Source organism: Pongo abelii, chromosome 9, assembly GCF_028885655.2.
Source record: "Pongo abelii isolate AG06213 chromosome 9, NHGRI_mPonAbe1-v2.0_pri, whole genome shotgun sequence".
Taxonomy (NCBI): domain Eukaryota; kingdom Metazoa; phylum Chordata; class Mammalia; order Primates; family Hominidae; genus Pongo; species Pongo abelii.
The window spans coordinates 134,408,822-134,423,440 of record NC_071994.2 but is presented as its reverse complement, the minus strand read 5'-3'; positions in this window follow the sequence as shown (position 1 = coordinate 134,423,440).

Genomic DNA, 14,619 nt, shown 5'->3' with positions numbered 1-14,619 from the left:
AATTTCCAGAAATGCTGATTCCAGAAAGAACAGAAATGATTTTTTTATTTTGTTTCTGTTCTGCAGTTGTATAGCAACAACTTAGCTTTTTAAGTGATGAATAAGTTAATCCTATTATTCATCTTTAAAAAATTCTACTGAAACCTTTTTAAGTTTTTATGACAGACAGAGTATCTTGCATTCATAATGTACTTGGAATTTAGAGCACAAATTTCCCACAAATATCCAAAGAAGTGTTTTCAGATCACTGCAATTCTCCTGAATATTACCTTTGATATCTCTTGGCCAGCTCTCTCCCATCTTTTTCTCTCGTTGGCCCTTTCCCATTGATGGCTTTGTTCCTAGAACCTTCACTCCGTACAGCGTGTCAAATGCTTCCCAGAGCTTGGAGAGATGGGCTTTTGGCTCCCTACACCAAGCCGGCCATGCCAACTGTACAGAAATCCAGGGCAATGGGGTGAACGCCACCTGCCTGTTGGATTCCTTTCCTTTTCTGCCTGTGCTAGCTTCTCCCAAGCTGTGACAGTCTCTCTCAGAGAGTGACCGAGTCACCTTGAAGCGGAAACACATCCGCGTGTGAGTTCTGCAACAACGTGATTGAAATTATCCTGCTAGCCTAGCAGATAATTATCTTAATAAGACATTTTCTTTGAAAACACAGATTCTACAAACTGCCTCTTGATCTCCCAACTTGAACCAAGCAAACAGCTCCATCTCAAAATATGATCTTAGAATGAAATTAATATTGATTATGAGGGAAAAAAAGTGCTGCATGAAAGATAGTAAAAAATTATTTCAGACTGGGGGTAGGGAAATAAAATGAGAATAAAAATGAAGGATTAGCAAAGCACTATAAAACGACAATAAAGTCCAGTGTTGTTAAATCACTAAGTTAATTACTAGAAGATTCTGGAAGAATATATTAAGGTACCACTAAGTTATGTGACCTGATTTTAAAAGTGTTCAACAGATTAAAAAATTGAGAGGGGGGACACGAGGGCAGGAGGCTGGATGCTAAGCAGGACTGATCTACATTAATTTTACTCATGCCCTCATTCATTCATCTAACACTTACTTCGTATGAGCCCAGTGTGTGCAAATATGCATTAAGTGATATAGAAAGAGAGGACAGATCACCGTCCTCTAGGCACTTATGAACTATCCAGAGGAGATCGAAACAGGCACCATAGTTCAGCCAAGAAAACATTACAAGAAGAACCCCCCCCCCACGCCCCCCCCGAAAAAAGAAAGAAAGTGGAAAGTTGTACTAGAGGAATCAGGAAATTACCAGCCTGATCCCCCAACAGGCAGGCAATCCCTGCAAGTCTTTTGCATTTGCTCGCTGGATGGAATTACAGAGCTGGGACCTGCTCCTTCATGGAGGTAGGCTCAACACAGAAAAAGAACATAATTCCTGTCGACAATCTCCCAGACAGAACAGATGCCTCGGGCAGGACTCCAGAATGTAGAAAGTAGGTGACGGGTGTTGAACTGATATCCAGAACAAGGGACGAGTCTAGGAGCAAAAAGGGAGGAATTACTCCCCACATGTCATGGACTCTTCCTGGAAAGGGGTCTGTGAACTTGAGAGGCCAGGCTGTAGGTTGTATAATCCCTTAGATATATGTTATAACTGTTTATTACTAGAAGGCTGTGTATCAGAGTAACAGAGCAAGAGACCAGGAGGCGAACTGTTTTCATTCATAACCTGACTCCATCACTAATTAGCTGAATAATCTTGGAAAAGTTATTTACTCTTTCTCTACCTTCCTTCATTACCCTTAAGATGGGAGTCATCACAGGACTTACCTTATGTAGTTGTTATAAAGGCTAAGTGATTGCGTGTAATGCACTCCAGATAATTCCCTGCTTCGAGTGAACATTCAATAATTATTTGCTATAAAATAATTGTCATTAAAAAAACTAAATTTTGGCCAGGCATGGTGGCTCACACCTATAATCCCAGCACTTTGGGAGGCTGAGGTGCATTGCTTGAGGTCAAGAGTTCAAGGCCAGCCTGGGCAACCTGGTGAAACCCTGTCTTTATCAAAAATACAAAAAATTAGCCAGGTGTTGTGGCATGCACCTGTGGTCCCAGCTACTTGGGAGGCTGAGGTAGGAGGATCACTTGAGCCTGGGAGGCAGAGGTTGCAGTAAGCCAAGATTATACCACTGCACTCTAGCCTGGGTGACAGAGAGAGACCCTGCCTCAAAAACAAAACAAAACAAACAAACAAACAAACCCTAAATCTTAACAAAGCTGTATTTGAGTTACTGAGTGTTCATAACATTTCAAAATAATGGGTGAGAACACTGGACCTTGTCTCAGGGGCATATTGAGAACATGTAAGGGAAAGGGTCTGAGGAAAAAATGATTTGGCCAATACGGTGGAAGTCAGAAAGAAACTCACAAAAAAGGGTTTCTACAGGCAGAATTCGAGCCTTAGGTTCCAGGACCCCTATCCTACTATGAGATTCTGCTTTCAAAGATACTCTTTAGGGGTCTGGCTTTCATTTTGATTATGGGATTTTGATTATGCCAATACTCCAAAAGAAATTTGAAAAATATGTCATTCCCTTGCATAAAATCCTGCAGTAATTTCCAACTGGAATAAATTACGTGCGCCTAATCTTTCAAACTAATTCCCAGTGAGGTTCCTGGGTATATTTAGCGAGGACATTGGCTTTCAGGTCATTTCATTCATTGGCCAAGCCTACTCCCCAAAATCAGGTAAGAATGTATGTCATGCAAAAAGGGCACAGACACACACATGTGCACACACACATCCACCACTACAACCACCACCACCAATGTCATGCATTGAAAATGTATAAAACATTTCTTGAGGAAAAACCAATGAGATAAGAGTAGCAAAGTGCATATAGCCCTGGTTCTTATCTACGAAGAGCTCTGTCCAGGCTTAACAGGTCTGCATGGAGTCCATGGCTACCACCATGGAAAGGACTCCAGGAGAGAGACCCTGTCGCTTTGTATAAATTTGTATTGCATTGCACATTTACAGGAGTGGAGAAGTTGGCAGGGAACACCTAGCTGATGACATAGCACTGGAAACCTCCTTTTTTCAAGAAATGACACTATTAGAAAGACTGGGATTTAGCGCTGGTGTCCACCTGATCCAAGGAGCTCACCTTGAGCTTCTGAGTCAGCATCTGGCTGAGTTGTCCAAATAGGGAGGGAATGAATGGTTCTCTGATGCCATGAACACCTGAACAACATAGGCCCCATGTGTTCTTGACTATATACACTTAAGGCTTCCCTTAGCTCCACTTCATTACCTTCATTGCCACCCATGAGTTAATACATCCTAAATCCAAATCTCCAGTCTTGACCTCCTATGAGAACTTCAGATGGGTGACTTTTCTGGCTTGTCTCACAATACCTCATAATCAGCATATCTAAAAACGGGTGCCCCTATTTACCCAAACCTTCTCCCTTGCCTAATTTCCCTAATATAATTGATTGATTCAACCTTTGCTGTGATGGACCCACCATCTAATCCAGAAGCCTGGAAGTCATCTTTGTCTTCTCCCACTCACACACTTGTCATAGTCATGCATTTCCAGCTCAGACCAATTTTTCTGTTTGGTTTTTTAATCTTTCTCATCATCTCCACACCTGCACTCAAAGCCTCAGTTCAGATATTCAGCATCTCTTGTCTGTTCCATTTCCTAGACCTTCTGTCCTCAAGCCTTCTACCATTGTTAGCTACCAGAACTCCAAATCTGAGCATGTCACTGTATTCTCTAGTTTAAGACTCATTAAAGGTCTTCATTGCTTACATTCTTTAAAATGACCTACAAGGATTTCCATGAACCTGTTTCTCATGATTCCTCACCCTTTACCCTGTCATACTGAAATACCTTCCACGGGTGAAGGCAATACACTCCTTCTTGCTCCTGAGCTTTAGAGCATAGTGTTTTCTTTCTGAGGCATGTTAGGGTTTCCTCCTTTTTACCACCTATCCCTCTTCTTACTAGTTCCAATCTACCCTTTGTACTTCAGAGACACAGACTTTGTGATCATTTATCAAGATGCCAAAATGTCAAGCTATTTGTGAAGGTCCATTTGTGCCAAAAGAAAATCTAGAAAACCCAAAAATCTCCTTTAATTTTTGCCAAGCCTGAACTGGCCCTGTTCCATGGCTGGTGTCTTCTATTACTGACACCACCCGTATTGGGGTAACAATTTCAGCTTTACAGTCAGTGGTATTACTCATAACAGGTCCTACTTTCTTCTGACCAAGGGACTTTCCACTTCCATAAGCTTACCCCAGCAGATCATCTTTGAGCACCCAGGTATATTTCATAGTTTTGACAGAAATTCATCTTCACTTTGCTACTTCAATTGCCCTTGTCCCTTCCTCATCATCCTAGGCAAACAGCCAGAAAGAAAGGACTAATCACTTCCAAGAACCCTCTAGTGTTCTTCCACCACCACCACCAAGTTCATTTCGCCATGAACTTGGAACAACCCTAGAGCTTCTTATGCAAGATGAACTTGGTGGTGGTAGATTGAGAAGCCTGGAAGTGTTCTTCCACCACCACCAAGTCCATCTCACAGAAGAGGCTTCTTAGGGGTAATATTATGTGAGATAAACTTGGTGGTGATAGAAGAACACTAGAGGCTTCTTATGCGAGATGAACTTGGTGGTGGTGGATGAACACCTCCAGGCCTCTCAATAAGAGAACAGAGTTTTGCATTAAGTCCCCTCCCTCATTTCTCCACCCCTGGGCCAGCCATGAGCAAACTCTTTCTAGAAACATGAAATCTCACAGGCTCCAGAGGCCAAAGAATTGTACTGCACTCAAGTCAAAAAGCATCAGTTGCCAGGCAAATAAAGCGCAAAGTCTGATTCTTTATATAATGGCTTCTTTTTATCCAAATTTTCAGATATGAGACTGACTGTTCCCATCACCAAGAACTGCTACACTGCCAAATTCTATTTTTGTTAATTTCTACTCTGAATCTCCGAATTCAGGTATTTGAGAATCTTCTTCTATGGCTGTGCACCATGGGTGCACTAGGCACTCCACTTCCAGCACCCTGTTCTGCCTGGGACATGATCTGTCCAGTGGAGGATGAAATGGGCCCAGCCTCAAGAGAGATAAATTAGATACCCAGCCCACAGGTGCTTGGGATTCAGCTTCTCTGCCATCCACCATCCATGCTCTCCTTCCTGACCTATCCACTTCCCCGTTATTCACCCTCAGTGACCCCCAGTGCCCACAGTCTGAAGCTAGGGCAGTGGGCTCAGCTTTCCCATTGGTCTGACAGACCTTTTGATCTAATTTCTGCCCATCCGCCTAGCCTCATTTATCTAAGAGAGGGGCCAAATGTGCCTCAAGGACATGTCCATCATAACCAGCTGTTTGAGCAACATATTAGAGGAAAGTATGGCTTCCCAGAGAACTCAACTAATAATGGCCCAGGCCTTAAAACTGTCCTTGGGGAAAATATGTGTTGGCAGATAAGCTCCTTCAGCAAGAAATATTTATCTTAGCTCCAATATTGAGTCAAAGGCAATACGGGTAACACTCAAGAGAGAGCCAGACTATGTCAGGACTAAGTGGGTTAAACCACATTAAGGATTATCACCAGTTCCTTGGTAAAAAGAAGCTGAACGCCTATCTCAGCATTCACAGCATTGCCTTTGCTCTATGCTGCAATGAAAAATGAACTGTGGACAGTTCTCATTACACATTGTGAGTTTGTCACAATTAAATCCTTTTGTCTCCTTCACAGAGCTCCATGTTGAGGAGCCTCTCTGGCCATCGTTATATCTAAATGTCAGGTCCACAAGGTCAGATCCTCCCTGATGATTGGCATCAGAATTCCAGCATACAGAAACAAGAGGCCTGGGTGTGCCCTTCCCTTCTGCAAAGAAGGTTGTCTTAATGAGACTCAGCCCTGTCTAGATTGATCCTACAATGAAATGGCATTGGGTTGCAAGCTCTTTCGGGGAAACTCCTTTCTCCGGGGGTAAATCCTATGACTTCATGGCCTCTGTGCTGGCTGATACCCCAGCTCCAGCCTCTGAGCCTCCTTTCCTGACCTCAAACTAATCACCATATATGTCCTATCCTGTTTTCTGCACCCTCATGGATTCAGCCATGACATTGCCAGGGTCTTGCTGTTAGGATAGACATTTCTACAAGACTTCTACCCCTGCTCACCTGGCTAGATGCAGAGCTGATTATTGACTCTAACTCTGACTACATAACCAAATCTAGTCTGGCCTTTGTTTTGACTTTATCCTGCCTGTTTGGCCAAAACCACGTTCAAGGGAAGAAGGCACTCCCTGTCCCGCCCTGGCAGGTCCCCTGGCTTGAATTCTTCTTCATGGCCTTCCTGGGCAGGCTGAGTAGATGGATTGGCTGAGGCATGTGCTTTGTGGAGGACAGTTATGGGAAATGGGGCTATAAAAGCAGATTGGGGTCAGCCTGGGGAGGACTGGGAGTGAGAGAGAAAGGAGCCTGCCTGCTCCGCTCTTGCAGCAGCACACCACCGTCTCAGAACAACACCAGATTTCATTTACTGGATAGGGAGCAACTCCATTAAACTTCAAAGCATCACTTGAGAGCGGATTATTTTCTTACCAAGGTGACTGGAGGTATTTCAATTCTAAGACTTTATGATCACATTGTCTCACAGGCAGCTTGACAACATCTTATGTCTCTGACACTGGAGGGATTTATTCACTTGAAGCACGGCACTAAATCCTTGGCGGGCACTGTATGTAAAATCTGGCTTTATAAATAAACACTACTTTGCCCTTCTGCCTCCCTTTCTTCTGAGAATCTGCAAGCCTCCGCCATCTCATAATGAAATAAGCCTCATGCTCCTACCTTGATGAAAGGTAGATGTTACCCTTGCTGTGTTTTAGAGGCCTCCTCCTCTGGAGGATTGGAATGATAATATCCATACCTCTTTCCCTCTCGAGGCCTGAAGAAGTATGAGTGGATAATGATGTATAATTATTCCACTTGGAGACCTCAAGGAAGAAGCAAGAATCCTTTGTCCTAAATGCCACCACTGTGCCCTCTTGTCTCACCCTTTCCCTCAAAATATCCTTTTGCTCCCTAATCCAGCACAAATGCATGTTTCCAATGAAAAGCCCATTGGGTTTTTCCTACAGACATGGTCCTCTAGCTGGTCTTGAATCTTCCTGATGACGGAGAGCTCACTGCCCACAAGGGAGCTGGGCATGGGAGACAAGCTCTCTTGGTCACATGAAGCTAGAATCTACTTACTTGTTAGTGTTGCCCGTGGGTCCCAGCCATGGTGCTCTGGAGCACCTCTGAGCAAGTGTTATTCTCTCCCCATATGACACACCTCCGATATTTGAAGGCAGCTATCACGGCTACTTTTTATGATTTCCTTCTTCCACGTGAGCTAGAGGAAGACTTTGGCAAACAGGAAAAACTGTTCATGGTGGCTTATAATATTTCCATTTTTAAAGAAATAAACATGGAACAATTTGTCACCTGTTTACTGTCCTTTTTTTTTTTTTTTTTTTTTTGGTAGAATAAATGCTATTTTCAGCTCTGAATCTACCTCGGTTAACTCTTTGTTTCTCAGGAGGATGCTGAATTTGGTTGTGCTCTGAGACCTTTTCTGACTGTCCTCCTAGAAAATGTTGGCTATGTTCCTCTCTGTGCTCCCAAGATACTCTATTTAAATTACTGCATTGTTTTGTTTCAGTTCCTTTATACCCAGGCCTGCCTCTCAAGACCTTAACAGTCTCAAGCACAGCCCATATTTTACTCATGGTGGTATCCCCAGTGCCTAGCAGAGGGCCTAGAACTTGGTAATGACAAAATAAATGTTTGCTGCTGAATGAATGCTGTCTATACATCATAATAAATAGGGTTGCCAAGATTTCTTCAATGCCTTAAACTATTGGGAATATGTTACTTTACAAAGTTGTTTTATTATTTCTCCTGTCAGCTTCAGGTTCCAAAAATATGGAGCACGTGTACAAATGCAGAAGCAACTTTGTGTATATATACCCCATAAAGAAGATCTATGCCAGCACTCTGCTGTATTTATCTGGCGACTAGCATCAGTGGTGACACATAAAACCATACAGTTAAAAGACATTAAAGTGCAGCTTAGATGAAAACAGATGAAAAAGATAGAAACTGCTCAAAAGGCTGCTGAGAAGAAAAATATCTTTAGGCCCATTCTTTAAAGCATTTACATAAATAATCTCCACTAGATATGCACTTCTTTTTTTTTTAAATTTTGGTGTGTGTATGTGTGTTAGGAATAGTGTTTTTAATTTAAAGCTAGCATTAGCCATGATGTTTACATTCCTCTCCTGTTTCTTCAATGTTTTAGAACGTTGTTAGGTTGTCTTCAAATATCTTACATCACTTGTGAGGGGCTTGGCAGAAAGGGGATTGTTAATGACAGGGACAGCCAGGGGACTCCCAGACAGCACAAATACATGAACAAATCCAATAGAGTCCGCGGAAAGAGGTCGTCCGGAGTTTAATTGCTCTGTTTACCTTTCTGTCAACTTAGATCAAGAAATACCACCTTATGCCAAGAAAACAATCCTTTAAGGATTGTTACAATCCTAACCAGCCAAGTTTGACATAAGAAAGCTGCTGTGTAAGAGTGTTCGACAAATGCTTTTCTTTACTCAAATTCCATTTTCAATGCTCAGAAGATTTAAAGGAGAGAAAGAGAAAGCCTAACCCTGGCTCTTTAATACAATTAATGGAAGAATCTAAAGGATGATTCCTAATATTTTATGCAAAAAGTAATCATGTTAATTCACTCTGTCAGCTGAGAGGAAGGCCCTCATAGATTATGACACTGGTTGCTACATCGTAACCTTAACCTTACTGGACAGAGACGCTCAGGGCATGTCACATTGGGACCATCTCCACAGGTACCTCTCAGGTCATTTCAGACTGGAGGAAGGGCCTGGGATACAGATGTGAGCTGAACAGAAGCTGAGATGCCCGGAGAAGGTGCACGGAGGAAGGTGGCCCTTTTTGGCAAGGGAGGCACTGGCATACGAGGACAGTGCACAGGTGCCACCCCATGCAGATCGGTCCAGGCAAGCAAATAACGAGCCACAGGGGCAACCAGGTTTCCCAAGGCAACTAAGTCTCTCAGGCCTTAAGCAGCTGGAACAGCAGCTTCTCATTCAAAACCAAGCCTGCAGGATGAGATGCCCAAGGTCAAATCGCGATCATTCCACCTTCCAGCTTTGTGACCACCAAAAATCAGTGTAACCTCTCTAAGACTTCCTGCACAAAGAAAGAGCGTAGAGTGTTATAAACTCAGAAATTAGTAGCAAAGTTTAAACAACATAATCCCATAAAGCACTCAACATAATGTCTGAAACTTACTGAAAATACTCAATAAATGCTTTTAAAAACATAACCAAGTCACAAAGCAAATATGATGAATTAGCTTGAGAAAATAAAGGCAACAGAAAAGAAAGATTTTCTTAAAAGAAAAAGTAGGGATACTGTACTAGTTTCCAGTGGCTGCCATGACAAATGAGCACAAACTACATGGCTTTAAAGAACAGAATTTTATTCTTTCTCAGTTCTTCAAGTCAGAAGCTCAACTTCAAGGTGTTGGCAGATCTGAGCTCCCCTGAAGGCTCTGGGGGAAATTCCTTCCCTGCCTCTCCAGCTTCTGGTGGCTCCAGGTGTTGCATGGCGTGGGGCTACCCTCCAATCTCTGCTTCCATCTTCGCCTCTCTGTGTCTCTGACTTCTCTTCCGTCTTACTAGGACACTAACATTGGATGTAGGGCCCACCCAGATGGTCAGGATGATCTCTTCTTAAGATCTTTAACTTAACTACCTCTGAAAAGACTCTTTTTCCAAAGAAGGTCACAGCCACAGGTTCTGGGTATTAGGACATGGGCATATCTTTTCAGGGGCCACCGTTCGACCCACCACAGGTACTGATTATGCAATAAATGCTACATTTAAATTAAATAGTAAAATTAAGTTAGAAAGATAATTTTTAAAAATCATATTCTTCATAGTATTAAAGTATTCAATCAATCACTCTGGGAAAATTATCATAATAAAAACATTTTTCAGAGAGAATAATGAGTCAGTGTAGAACTATGTACTTTTTCGCTTCATGAGGGTGTGTGTGTGTGTGTGTGTGTGTGTGTGTGTGTGTGTCTACATAGCAAGTACATGTAAACTTTCTTCCAAATAAGTTGTCACTTTTACTGAGGCCTAAGCAAAAGCATATTTTCTCTCTGTAGAGTTTTTCTTATAAATGCTATTCTGTCCCATCTATTAGAGTCCTAGGACCCTAGAACCCTATCAGTTTTTGTGCAGGTAACCAAAGGTGAGGGTGCTGTGAAAGAATGAAAAGTCATTGGTGTAGAGTCAAAGGAACTGGTTTGAATTATTTCATCCATAGTCTGACCTCCTGCAAGATGTCTAACTATATGGCCACCAGTTTCCTCACTTGTAAAATGAGAGGAATCTTCACTTCCTTACCTTTCACCGTGAACACCCAGTCCCTTGATTTTCTAACCTGTGCTCCAGAACCTGGCCTGAGCAGGAAACAGAACACACAACCAGGGATGTGGGACAGGAAATATAAAGATGAACTTTTCCTTCAAACGTGTCCTGGTTTCAAGGAAACCTACTCAAGCTTACTCATACAGAAGAGTTTATTCTCAGATTGCAGAATGAGACTGAGAATGCCAGCAGGAACCCAGGAAGCACTGGGAACCAGTGGCTGCTCCCTTTCATGAGGGTCACATCTCTGACCCCACCCCACCTCACCCTCCCTTCTATCATGACAGCTGGCCTCTGTCTCTGTATCCACAGGTTCCAGGCTCACGCCACTGAGCAGCTTCCTTTGCTTCCATATGACTGCTTCCTCCTCCAATGTCTGAGCTATGTGTGGCTTTGGCTACCCTGCTGAGCCCAAGTCTACCTGGTGTCACTCCCAAAGCACCCCTTCCGCCTCTGCTCCACTGCTTACTCCATCAATCTCCAAGTTTCCCAATTCCAAACTTCCTAGAAAAGAATTTGATTTAGCCCATGATTTCCTTTTAGACCAGTGCATGACCTATGAAGTATAGCGATGTGCTGGCCTTTGGACAATGCACAATCATCTGCAGACAGAAAGCATGGCCATGTGGAGGAAAACGCAGCAACTGTCCCTCAGAAGGCCCTGCATGTGGATCCACTGCACCTATTCCAGGGGCTGTGGCAGAGAACTACAGCATTGTCATCTCGACAGTGTGCTGCCCTTCTAGGAGAGCCATACTTCCCTCCCTCCAATTCATGCAGTTCCACATGAGATGCTGTGTTCTTACATGACCCAGCCTCTAACCATGGTGGATTTTTTCAGGATGTGACACCTGCAACCCGCTGGACTGATAATTCCCTTCTCCTCAATTTCTGAAGTTGAGTCTATGAGAATCACATGAGCTTTCCTGTTTTCACTAAAGCCATAAATCTTGAATGTTGCTCGTGGCCATGTTTTTTGCCATATGTAGAAAACCATTATCCAGTAGGAGAGAAAGATGCCAACATGCAGCAGGGAAACACTGAGATGCAGGATAGAGGGATGCTGCCAGCATCTCAGGCTCCAGCTCGACTTCCTCCTGAGACCCAGCTGGGTTTCCTGGCTGGCTCAGACCCCTGGATTCTGTAAGATCCCCCACAGTTCTTCCTTCATGGTGGCCATTGTGCTTCAGCCAGCTCATGTGGGGTCTCTGTGGATTCAACTACAGCAATAGTAACCATCTCGCAGGAGTGAGGGTAGGATGAAACAGACTTCTCCAGGATGCCCCTGTCCCCTTTGGCCCAGAGCCCATCCTATAAGTAGTGCTTGGAATTGGCCAGAGTCCCATCAGCAGCATCAAGTCTCACATTTGATTGTAACAGATGCCATGTATATAATTCTCAATAGAATTCATTATTTTCCTAATATTTATTGACTGGCTATAATGTGACAGGCACTAGGCTCTGTGCTGGGGATTTAATGAAGAATAAAACAGCCTACTGGCAGAACCATGGTATTTTAAACTCATTTTCATCCTGGAATTCTCAGTAGAAAGGATCAGCAGATTCTACTAAACTAAACATTGCAGCCCTACCCACATCCCACCATCACAAGACAAGAGCCTTTGTAAACCCCAAACTCCCTCTACTGAGACCCTGACTACATTCATGTACTTAAGCCATGCAGAGGGCACTGGGGGCTGCCAGTGTTAGCAATGGGAAGGAAGCCCCCAGACCCCCTTTTCTATCACTACTTTGGGGACTTTTCTTCCCCTTGATTCCTACAGGCAATTATAGGAAATAAATACAAGTCGAGTTAAACCATTTCTAATGAGCAGGCTAGGAAGAGAAGAGTAACTCCATCACTACCTGGTTTCCCAATATCCCTGCTAAGCTCCTTGAAGACAAAGGAGTTCCTTGATTTCCTCAATGTTTAGCAAACATTTCTTAGGGACTTTGAAGTACTAAACACTCTTCTAGGGGCTGAAGTTTCAGTGGCATGTGAAACAGAAATAGTCCATTCTAATGGAATGATAAAGAATAAGCAAATCATAGGTAATGTCAGGTCAGGTGACAATGACAATGACCAGCAGTTGGGTGGGGTGCAGGGATGGAGCTGGGCCAGGCCAGGTGAGAGACCTCTCTGAGCAGTGGCGTTTGAACAGATGCCTGAATGAACAGGGGGAGATTTGATTTGTGTAAATGCTTTGGGGATTTTCCAGCAAGTGCAAATATCTTGTATTGGAAGAATATTGAAAAATCAGCAAGGAAGCTAGGATGACTGGAATGAATGGAGCAAAGGAAATGCAGCTGGAGTGGCAACCAGAATCCAGTAATGCGGAGCATTGTACTCCACTGAAGAGAACCTCAAGACGAGAGCCTGCAGCTGCTGCCAAGAGCCTTCTGCTCCCCTGAATTTTAGAACCAAATTCTTATTGGACAAGTTGTAGTGAGTTGGATGGTGGATCCCTCAAAAGATATGTCCACATTCTATTATAAAATCTAGAATAAGTGAATATGGCACTATGTGGAAAAAGAGTTTTGCAGATGTAATTCAGGATCTCAAGATGAGATTCATCCTAGATCATCCATGAAGACTCTAGATCCAATGTTTCCTTATAAAAGACATGCAAAAGAGATACCCATGAAAGAGAAGGCCATGAGAAGTTGAAGGCAGTGGTTGAAATTATACTGCCGCAGGCCAAGATATGCCTGGAGCCACAAGAAGCTAGAAAAGGCAAAGACAGATTCTCCCCTAAAGCCTCTGGAAGGAGCACAACTCCACAGATGACTTGACTTAGGACTTCTAACCTCCAGAACTGCAAAAAAATTAATTTCTGTTGCTTTAAGTCACACAATTGTATTTTTAATTTGGTGAATTCAAAGAGGCCACATATCCCATGGAGATGAGAGGTGTATTTCTTCTCCCCTTGGATCCTGGATGGCGTATGACAGCTTTTCCCATGGACAGTGGTGGAAGGAATGCTGAGCTGGTTGAGGACCTAGGCTTTAGCAGAATTGCCAGATGACATTCTGGTCTCTGGGAGCCCTTAGCAACCACACAGAAGTCCTACTGGGGAGTTTTGGACTACATGGTGAGAAAGAGGGGGTCCCTCTGGGCCCAGTGGTTCCCAGCCTTTCAATTCCCCCTCTAAAGTGCTGATCATGAGAGTGAAGCTGTCTTGAACGCTCTATGCCAGGCCAGCCTCAAGCTGAATCCTCTTGAGTGCCCTCAGTTGATGCAATGTAGAATCACCTCATTCAGCCTTGCCTGGATTCCCAGTCCACAAACTATGAGATATAATAAAAATGGTTGCTGCTTTAGGCCACTAAATATAGGGATAGTTTATAATTTAAATACTAGGAGATGGCAACCATTGGGAGGCTTGTGAGCAGACTTCCTGCTGTGTGAAGAATAGAGCCTAGGGATACACTAGAGACTGTGGTGAGATTAGTGAGGGGCTATCCAAGTAGTGCCAGGAGAGGTGGTTTGGCTTGGAGTAGAAGGTGGAGCTAGAGGGCATGAAAGGAATCATATCCCAGATACATTTCAAAAGTCAACCCTCGATCATTTGCTACTAGTATAGATGTTGGTGTAAAAGAGCAGTCAAAGATGACTGTAAGAGTTGTGATCTGAATACCTGGGCAAATGGGAGAGAGGGAGTTTTAGAGAAAGGGTAACAGTCAAAAATTTTGTTTTGAATTGCTGATTTTCAAATATTATTAGATATCCAAGTGGAGATGGTTGGACACACCGGTCTGGAGTTCAACAAACAGAAAAGGCTAGAGATGAAAGATGTCAGTAAATAGATGCTAAAGACAGGGAACAACTTTATGCAGGACTGAGCTATGAAAACCAGTCCTTGCAGCACTCCAATTTATGAGATTATGGAGATTAGGAGAAACTAGTAATGGACACTCTCTATGGTCTGTTTGTGTCTTGCAGAATTCATATGTTGAAATCCTCATCTGCAATGTGATATCAGGAGGTAGGGCCTTTAGGAGGTGATTAGGTCGTAAGGGTTAAGTTCTCATGAATGGGATTAGTGTCCTTATAAAAGAAGCCCAGCCCCAGAGAGCTGCCTCA